Raw genomic sequence first — 10,716 nt, 5'->3', positions numbered from 1 at the left:
AGTGCTGCCCTGCCCTAGAGTTTTGTCAACAGAAAACAAGCTCTGCTGTGGTGAATTGCAGATCTCTGTGGCATTGATGGCTCCGGGCTAGACACTTTTATTGCGTAGCTGTACCTCACTGCTACCTTTATGTTCTTGCTATCTTGTATGTGCTATGTGTGCTTTGTACTATGGGTGTGACTGTTGTTACTGTGCTCTGCGCCTTGGCCTCGGGGGGACGCTGCCTCATGGGCACTTATGTGTGGTTGGATGACAATTAAACTCCAATTGAATTGAATGACACTATACCAATGGATTCTCAGTCTCATCCTGTATAATTGGTCTGGATTCGTCCTGCTTTTTATGGGTAGCACATACTCATATCTTGGCAATTTCCCACATGGCTGGGTTGTTGTCAGTACTGTAACCATATTGGAACAGCTTGGCTTAGGGTGTAGCTAGTTAAAGAGCAGAGATTTTCAATGCAGTAGTTGGGCTGTTGCCTATAGCCTGTGTTGTATCCAGCTAAAGATACTTTTTGAAGGAAAAAAGGATTGAAGATTAGTTTTATTTGCCACATGTACATCAAAAACACAGAGTGAAATGCATCATTTGCCATCATATCAAATCGCTGAAGATTGTGCTGGGCAGCCTGTTAGTGTCACCACACTTCTGGTGGCAACGTAGCATCCCCCACAGCTCGCCAACCCTAACCATACATCTCTGGGACGTGGGAAGAAACCGGAGCGCCCTGCGGAAACCCACGCGGTCGGGGGAGCATGTACAAACTCCTTATAGGCAGTGTTGGGAACTGGAGCCAATCTTACAGCTGCAGCTGTGATAGTATTATGCTAAATGCTACACCGCAGAGCCGCTGCTTCTGGGTATCGCGTGGGCCGAATTGGACTGGTGGAGACTGGCTTCCGCTGGTAATGGGGACCTCAGGAGAGCGCCAAGAGATAGCATCTCAGCACATCAGCTGAACAGTCTTCAGCACTAGGTGCTGGAAACCCTCAATAACAAGTATGGGTACACTCCTAGAGCCTCCTCCTTCTAGTAGCTGTTCAAATGTCCAAGGCATGTTGGGCAAGAATGCAAAGGGAAGTGAGGAGAAACTTTTTTTTTCAGTCCAGGACTAGCTATATTATAGAACACTCTGGCAGCAGGCTGGTGGAAGCAGAATTACTGGCTTTAAAAGTGAAGTGGGTAGGAACCTGAGAGAATAAGTTACAAGGCTATGCGGTAAGGGAGGGGAATGCGACCAATAGGATTGCTCAATAGGAGTCAGTAGGGATCTGTGGGACCAATGGAAACCTTCAATGATTTTATCCCTCAAATCAGCCGAGACATCAGGTTCAGTCTGATATAATAAAGGAGGGTGCTGGGAGCACTCAACGTTTGTACTTCTGCTGGGCAGCTCGCTAGCGGCTGGACGGTATGGCAGCATAGCGGTTAGCACCTTGCTTCACAACACCAGCAATGAATGGTCAGAGTTCAATTCCCACTGTTGTCCACAAAGAGTTTGTATGTCCTTTCTGTGACTATGTACGTTTCCTCTAGGTGTTCCGGTTTCCTCCCACATTCCAAAAGAAATACAAGTGAGGGTTAGTAAGTTGTGGGCATGCAGTTTTGGTGCCAAAAGCACGGTGACACTTGTGGGCTACCCCTCACAGCACACCCTCCAGTTGCATTGGTCGCGGACACAAACGGCGCATTTCACTGCATGGTTTGAAGTGCACGTGACAAATAAAGCTAAGCCAATATCTTCACCTTTGTAAGTGTTTCAGACTGAAGACTGATGATGACCAGAACTTTAACCCTGTTTCTCTCTCCACAGATGCTGCCTGCCCTGTTGAGTGTCTTCTGTGTATTGAGTTTAGATTTCCAGCACCTCTCTCCCCGAGCTGGAGTAGTCTATGTATAGAAAAGAGGGAAAATAGGTCCAACACAGACACTTGGGAGTATCTTGAGTAGACATTTTGCTCAGCATGGATGAGCTAGGCTCAAGGACATATTTGGATTTGTATTTTTATGAATTCTACAACCTGCAGTATTTTTATTTTACCCAGCCCTTCCTAAAGATCCTTATTTTTAAGGCCTCATTCCTAACAGTACAACATACCCTCCCTGACATAGGACCCCTTTCATCTCCCTGAAAGCCAACACCTTTGGACCACAGGATTTAGTCAAGTAGATGCCAATTCGGCTTTGGGGAGGAATGGGCGATGGACCTCATTCTGATACCTGCTCACTGCTACGGAAACAGCCAGATCCCTACCTAGCTTGGAGTGGCTGGCAGCTAGACAGCTCCGACTACTGACAGCAAGGCTCCATGAGGGGATGGTTCCCCAACGCGGCCTAAAGATGGCAATTGGCTGCTCCAGCCTTCCATCGGCAGGTTGCTCCAAGGGGGACTGGCAAAACAAACCAGCAGTCCACACTCAATCCCAAGGCTACTTACAAACATTTGTATATTGCAAGCCCAAAGATGGGAATCAGGTGCCTATGATTAACCCAAACGAGGGACAGCTGGAAGACTCGGAGTCCTGAGTCCACGGACCGGACCGTGAACTGGAACGTGGACTTCACGGACCGGACCACGACATGGAGAGGATGTGCTGAATCTATAGAGGATTAAAAGAAGCTTCATGAAAATTATTCCGGGATTGAATGGCTTGTCAAATGAAGAGCATTTGATGGCTCTGGACCTGTATTCGCTAGCATTCAGAAGAATGAGGGGGTGACCTCATTGCAACATACCAAATGGTGATAGAGTGGATGTGGAGAGGATGTATCCTGTGGTGGGAGAGTCTAAGACCAGAGGGCACAGCCTCAGAATAGAGGGGCATCCTTTCAGAATGGAGATGAGGAGGAATTTCTTTAGCCAGAGAGTGGTGAAACTGTGGAATTCTTTACCATAGGCACCTTTGGAGGCCAAGCCTTCATGTATACTTAAGGCAGAGTTGATAGATTTTTGATTTCTATCAATAGAGTGGTGCCATAACAACAACCTCTCACTCAATGTTGGCAAGACCAAGGAGCTGATTATTAACTTCAGGAGGAGACCGGAGGTCCATGAGCCAGTCCTCATTGGAAGATCAGAGGTCAGCAACTTTAAATTCCTCAGTGTTATAATTTCAGAAGACCTGTCCTGCATGTAAATGGAATAATTATGAAAGCTTGACAATGTCTCTACTTCCTTAGAAGTTTGTGAAGATTTGGCATGATATCTATAACCTCTGACAAATTTTGACAGATGTGTGGTGGAGAGTATATTGACTGGCTTCATCACAGCCTGGTATGGAAGTACCAAAAGCACTTGAGTGGAAAATCCTACAAAATGTAGTGCATATGGCCTAGTCCTTCACAAATAAAGCCCATCCCACCAGGGAGCATTGTCCAAGAAAAGCATTATCCATCATTAGAGACCTCCACCACCCAGATGATGCAATCTTCTCACTGCTTCCATCAGGAAGAAGATACAGGAACCTCAGGACTCACACCACAAAATTCAGAAACAGTTATCACCCATCACCCATCACCCATCAGCATCTTGAAACAGAGGCGATAACTTTACTCAACTTCACTTGTACCATTAATGAACTGTTCCCACAACCTATGGACTCACTTTCAAGGAGCCTTCATCTTACGTTCTCGATATTTATTATTAATATTTCTTTTTTCTCTCTTTTCGTACTTGCACAGTTTGTTGTGTTTCGCAGTCTGATTGTTCACTGTTTTTGCGGTCCTTCATTGATTCTATTATAGTTACTGGATTTATTAAGTATGCTCGCAGATACTTTGATATTAAATTTACTTTGAACTTTAAATATGAGTTGAGTTTCAGTTAGAACCATTTTTGAAACCTTTCTTGTAATATTCCACAAACTAAATGATCTCTCAGTGTATCATTAAGCCCATCACTGAACTCACAATATTCAGACTATTTCTTCAATCCAGCCATGTAAGGTAAAATGGGCACTGCTGTATTTTGATTCCATTTATGAAAACCTAAAGTGTTCTGCAATCAACAATGGTTTTGGTTTTAAATTTTTCTGTGTTACTTTCATGATATCTGCAAAGCATGTTTCAGATTCTTTGGTTGGAGCGGTCAAACCTGTAAGCAAACTGTATGCCTTTCCATCTATTGCACTCAGTACAACTGGCACTTGTTTCTGATTGGCTATTTCATTTGTTTCAAAATACTGCTCATTTTGCTCAGTATACATAGTCTTGTTATCCCATGTGCAATCAAACACATCTATTTTTTCTCATGTAGCCAGCCATTTCTGTTTTTTTTAATGTATAATTATTATCAGCAGATATTCACTGTTTACGAACCCGTGAATTTTGTTCATTTTCCGTCTTTTTCTCTTTCCCAGAATAACCACGTGCTATGTTTTTTCAAAACTCTAATGACTCACAGCGCTCATCGTCTCCTGCTTCAACAGGTAGGTAGTCATCTCAGGTTTATTTAAAACTTGCTCATCACCACTGTTATGTTTTGTAACCCCAAAACATAAAATTAATCAAAAGAAAGACACCAATCCATGTTTACTTCGTTCTTTACTTTCAGTGAGGTGCACACATAATATGGTGGCATAATGATGTATGTCATTCATGCACTTTTACATATAACCCATAAAGAATTATTTAAACAAACAAAGAATGCTGAATCAAACAATATATTTACAATATTACTGAAATATTAAATACACAACAAAAAGTACTACAAATTTTATAATACCCTGTGCTCAAACAATCTGTGTAATGCCCCAGCACCACCTATTTCTACATTGGATTTTTCTTTACTTCTTCCTCAGATATTACTGTCCTGATAGCTGGAGACTGTGGGGCGCATTCAAAGAATCCCAGTGCTGTTCAGTGTTGCATGATGCAGCTTGTGTATGTGGAGTCCGAACCCGCACACTTTGTCAACGTGGCAAGTAAATCCAAGGTAATCACTGGCGCAAGCCAAAACTAACTCAAATCTACAGAGACACAACATGCAATTGAAGGGCTGGTTTGAGTGAGGAAGTCCCTCAATTATTGTTGAAATGTCCCACCCCAGGGGGCCGGCCACATGTGTGGCAACAGTACTTTTGGCTTTAAGAAATGCAATAGAGCAGGACCTCAAGGGTGGCGTTCTCAGGATTGCTGCCAGTGCTACGTGACAGTGATGGTAAGAATTGGAGGAGATGGCAGTTGAATGCGTGGCTGAGGAGTTGGGTTGGCAGGGTGCAGGGTTTTAGATTTTTAGATCATTGGGATCTCTTCTGGGGAAGGTGGGACCTGTACAGATTCGATGGGTTGCACCTGAACTCGAGGGGGAGCAATAACCTTGCAGGTAGGTTTGCTAGCCTGGTTTGGGAGAGTTTAAACTATTTTGTGAGGGGGATGGGACCCAGAGCGATAGAGCAGTGAAAGAAGTGCATGGAGTAAAGCCAGATCTAACATACAGAGAGGTTTTGAGGAAAGAGAAGCAGAATAAACGGTGTAAAGACAGTAAGGTAGAAGGGCTGAAATGTGTGTACCTCCATGCAAGAAGCATCAGGAACAAAGGTGATGAACTGAGAGCTTGGATACATACATGGAATTATGATGTAGTGGCCATTACAGAGACTTGGCTGGCACCAGGGCGGGAATGGATTCTCAATATTCCTGGATTTCAGTGCTTTAAAAGGGATAGAGAGGGCGGAAAAAGGGGAGGAGGGGTGGCATTACTGGTCAGGGATACTATTACAGCTACAGAAAGGGTGGGTAATGTAGCAGGATCCTCTTTTGAGTCAATATGGGTGGAAGTCAGGAACAGGAAGGGAGCAGTTACTCTATTGGGGGTATTCTATAGGCCACCTGGTAGCAGCAGAGATACAGAGGAGCAGATTGGGAGGCAGAATTTGGAAAGGTGCAAAAATAACAGGGTTGTTATCATGAGTGACTTTAACTTCCCTAATATTGATTGGCACCTGATTAGTTCCAAGGGTTTAGAAGGGGCAGAGTTTGTTAAGTGTGTCCAGGATGGATTCCTGTCACAGTATGTGGACAGGCCGACCGGGGGAATGCCATACTAGATCTAGTACTAGGTAATGAACCGGGTCAGGTCACAGATCTGTCAGTGGGTGAGCATCTGGGGGACAGTGACCACTGCTCCCTGGCCTTTAGCTTTATCATGGAAAAGGATAGAATCAGAGAGGACAGGAAAATTTTTAATTGGGGAAAGGCAAATTATGAGGCTATAAGGCTAGAACTTGCGGGTGTGAATTGGAATGATGTTTTTGCAAGGGAATGTACTATGGACATGTGGTCGATGTTTAGAGATCTCTTGCGGGATGTTAGGGATAAATTTGTCCCGGTGAGGAAGATAAAGAGTGGTAGGGTGAAGGAACCATGGGTGACAAGTGAGGTGGAAAATCTAGTTAGGTGGAAGAAGGCAGCATACATGAGGTTGAGAAAGCAAGGATCAGATGGGTCTATTGAGGAAAATAGGGAAGCAAGAAAGGAGCTTAAGAAGGGGCTGAGAAGAGCAAGAAGGGAGCATGAGAAGGCCTTGACGAGTAGAGTAAAGGAAAACCCCAAGGCATTCGGGACATCAACCGTCTCGACTTCACCGCACCTTGTCCCCATTCCAAACTCACTCCTTCGGAACGCTCAGCTCTCCACTCCCTCCGCACTAATCCTAACCTTATTATTAAACCCGCCAATAAGGGGGGTGCTGTTGTAGTGTGGCGTACTGACCGCTACCTTGCCGAGGCACAGCGACAACTCGCGGATACCTCCTCTTATTTACCCCTTGATCGTGACCCCACTAAGGAGCACCAGGCCATTGTCTCCCACACCATCACCGACTTTATCCGCTCAGGGGATCTCCCATCCACTGCTACCAACCTTATAGTTCCCACACCCCGCACTTCCCGTTTCTACCTCCTACCCAAGATCCACAAACCTGCCTGTCCTGGCCGACCTATTGTCTCAGCTTGCTCCTGCCCCACTGAACTCGTTTCTGCAAACCTCGACACGGTTTTATCACCCCTTGTTCAATCCCTTCCGACCTATGTTCGTGACACTTCTCACGCTCTTAAACTTTTCGATGATTTTAAGTTCCCTGGCCCCCACCGCTTTATTTTCACCATGGATGTCCAGTCCCTATATACTTCCATCCCCCATCAGGAAGGTCTCAAAGCTCTACGCTTCTTTTTGGATTCCAGACCTAATCAGTTCCCCTCTACCACCACTCTGCTCCGTCTAGCGGAATTAGTCCTTACTCTTAATAATTTCTCCTTTGGCTCCTCCCACTTCCTCCAAACTAAAGGTGTAGCTATGGGCACCCATATGGGTCCTAGCTATGCCTGTCTTTTTGTTGGGTTTGTGGAACAATCTATGTTCCGTGCCTATTCTGGTATCTGTCCCCCACTTTCCCTTCGCTACATCGACGACTGCATTGGCGCTGCTTCCTGCACGCATGCAGAACTCGTTGACTTTATTAACTTTGCCTCCAACTTTCACCCTGCCCTCAAGTTTACCTGGTCCATTCCCGACACCTCCCTCCCCTTTCTAGATCTTTCTGTCTCTGTCTCTGGAGACAGCTTATCCACTGATGTCTACTATAAGCCTACTGACTCTCACAGCTATCTGGACTATTCCTCTTCCCACCGTCTCTTGCAAAAACGCCATCCCCTTCTCGCAATTCCTCCGTCTCCGCCGCATCTGCTCTCAGGATGAGGCTTTTCATTCTAGGATAAGGGAGATGTCTTCCTTTTTTAAAGAAAGGGGCTTCCCTTCCTCCACTATCAACTCTGCTCTTAAACGCATCTCCCCCATTGCACGTACATCTGCTCTCACTCCATCCTCCCGCCACCCCACTAGGAATAGGGTTCCCCTGGTCCTCACCTACCACCCCACCAGCCTCCGGGTCCAACATATTATTCTCCGTAACTTCCGCCACCTCCAACGGGATCCCACCACTAAGCACATCTTTCCCTCCCCCCCCCTGCATTCTGCAGGGATCGCTCCCTACGCAACTCCCTTGTCCATTCGTCCCCCCCCATCCCTCCCCACTGATCTCCCTCCTGGCACTTATCTGTGTAAGCGGAACAAGTGCTACACATGCCCTTACACTTCCTCCCTTACCACCATTCAGGGCCCCAAACAGTCCTTCCAGGTGAGGCAACACTTCACCTGTGAGTCGGCTGGGGTGATATACTGCATCCGGTGCTCCCGATGTGGCCTTTTATATATATTGGCGAGACCCGACGCAGACTGGGAGACCGCTTTGCTGAACATCTACGCTCTGTCCGCCAGAGAAAGCAGGATCTCCCAGTGGCCACACATTTTAATTCCACATCCCATTCCCATTCTGACATGTCTATCCACGGCCTCCTCTACTGTAAAGACGAAGCCACACTCAGGTTGGAGGAACAACACCTTATATTCCGTCTGGGTAACCTCCAACCTGATGGCATGAACATCGACTTCTCTAACTTCTGCTAAGGTCCCACCTCCCCCTCGTACCCCATCTGTTACTTATTTTTATGCACACATTCTTTCTCTCACTCTCCTTTTTCTCCCTCTGTCCCTCTGAATATACCTCTTGCCCATCCTCTGGGTCCACCCCCCTTGTCTTTCTTCCCGGACCTCCTGTCCCATGATCCTCTCATATCCCCCTTTGCCTATCACCTGTCCAGCTCTTGGCTCTATCCCTCCCCCTCCTGTCTTCTCCTATCATTTTGGATCTCCCCCTCCAACTTTCAAATCCCTTACTCACTCTTCCTTCTGTTAGTCCTGACGAAGGGTCTCCGCCTGAAACGTCGACTGCACCTCTTCCTACAGATGCTGCCTGGCCTGCTGCGTTCACCAGCAACGTTGATGTGTGTTGCTTGAATTTCCAGCATCTGCAGAATTCCTGTTGTAGGCATTCTTCAGTTATGTGAAGAAAAAAAGGATGACAGGAGTGAAGGTAGGACCGATTAGAGATAAAGGTGGGAAGATGTGCCTGGAGGCTGTGGAAGTGAGCAAGGTCCTCAATGAATATTCCTCTTCGGTATTCACCAATGAGAGGGAACTTGATGATGGTGAGGACAATATGAGTGAGGTTGATGTTCTGGAGCATGTTGATATTAAGGGAGAGGAGGTGTTGGAGTTGTTAAAATACATTAGGACAGATAAGACCCCGGGGCCTGACGGAATATTCCCCAGGCTGCTCCACAAGGCGAGAGAAGAGATTGCTGAGCCTCTGGCTAGGAGCTTTATATCCTCGTTGTCCACGGGAATGATACCGGAGGATTGGAGGGAGGCAAATGTTGTCCCCTTGTTCAAAAGAGGTAGTAGGGATAGTCTGGGTAACTATAGACCAGTGAGCCTTACGTCTGTGGTGGGAAAGCTGTTGGAAAAGATTCTTAGAGATAGGATCTATAGGCATTTAGAGAATCATGGTCTGATCAGGGACAGTCAGCATGGCTTTGTGAAGGGCAGATCATGTCTAACAAGCCTGATAGAGTTCTTTGAGGAGGTGAGCAGACATATAGATGAGGGTAGTGCAGAGGATGTGATCTATATGGATTTTAGTAAGGCATTTGACAAGGTTCCACACGGTAGGCTTATTCAGAAAGTTAGAAGGCATGGGATCCAGGGAAGTTTGGCCAGGTGGATTCAGAATTGGCTTGCCTGCAGAAGGCAGAGGGTGGTGGTGGAGGGAGTACATTCAGATTGGAGGATTGTGACTAGTGGTATCCCACAAGGATCTATTCTCGGACCTCTACTTTTCGTGATTTTTATTAACGACCTGGATGTGGGGGTAGAAGGGTGGGTTGGCAAGTTTGCAGACGACACAAAGGTTGGTGGTGGTGTAGATAGTGTAGAGGATTGTCAAAGATTGCAGGGAGACATTGATAGAATGCAGAAGTGGGCTGAGAAGTGGCAGATGGAGTTCAACCCGGAGAAGTGTGAGGTGGTACACTTTGGAAAGGCAAACTCCAAGGCAGAGTACAGAGTAAATGGCAAGATACTTGGTAGTGCGGAGGAGCAGAGGGATCTCGGGGTACGTGTCCACAGATTCCTGAAAGTTGCCTCACAGGTGGATAGGGTAGTTAAGAAAGCTTATGGGGTGTTAGCTTTCATAAGTCAAGGGATAGAGTTTAAGAGTCGCAATGTAATGATGCAGCTCTATAAAACTCTGGTTAGGCCACACTTGGAGTACTGTGTCCAGTTCGGGTCACCTCACTATAGGAAGGATGTGGAAGCATTGGAAAGGGTACAGAGGAGATTTACCAGGATGCTGCCTGGTTTGGAAAGTATGCATTATGATCAGAGATTAAGGGAGCTAGGGCTTTACTCTTTGGAGAGAAGGAGGATGAGAGGAGACATGATAGAGGTGTACAAGATAATAAGAATAGATAAAGTGGATAGCCAGCACCTCTTCCCCAGGGCACCATTGCTCAATACAAGAGGACATGGCTTTAAGGTAAGGGGTGGGAGGTTCAAGGGGGATATTAGAGGAAGGTTTTTTGCTCAGAGAGTGGTTGGTGCGTGGAATGCACTGCCTGAGTCAGTGGTGGAGGCAGATACACTAGTGAAGTTTAAGAGACTACTAGACAGGAATATGGAGGAATTTAAGGTGGCGGCTTATATGGGAGGCAGGGTTTGAGGGCCAGCACAACATTGTGGGCCGAAGGGCCTGTACTGTGCTGTACTATTCTATGTTAACACATTGTCTATGAATGTAAGAATGAAAAGCATTGAATG

Source organism: Mobula hypostoma, chromosome 4 (genome assembly GCF_963921235.1).
Source record: "Mobula hypostoma chromosome 4, sMobHyp1.1, whole genome shotgun sequence".
In the NCBI taxonomy this organism is placed as follows: domain Eukaryota; kingdom Metazoa; phylum Chordata; class Chondrichthyes; order Myliobatiformes; family Myliobatidae; genus Mobula; species Mobula hypostoma.
The sequence above is the reverse complement of the archived record's forward strand: the minus strand, read 5'-3'. Positions refer to the sequence as shown.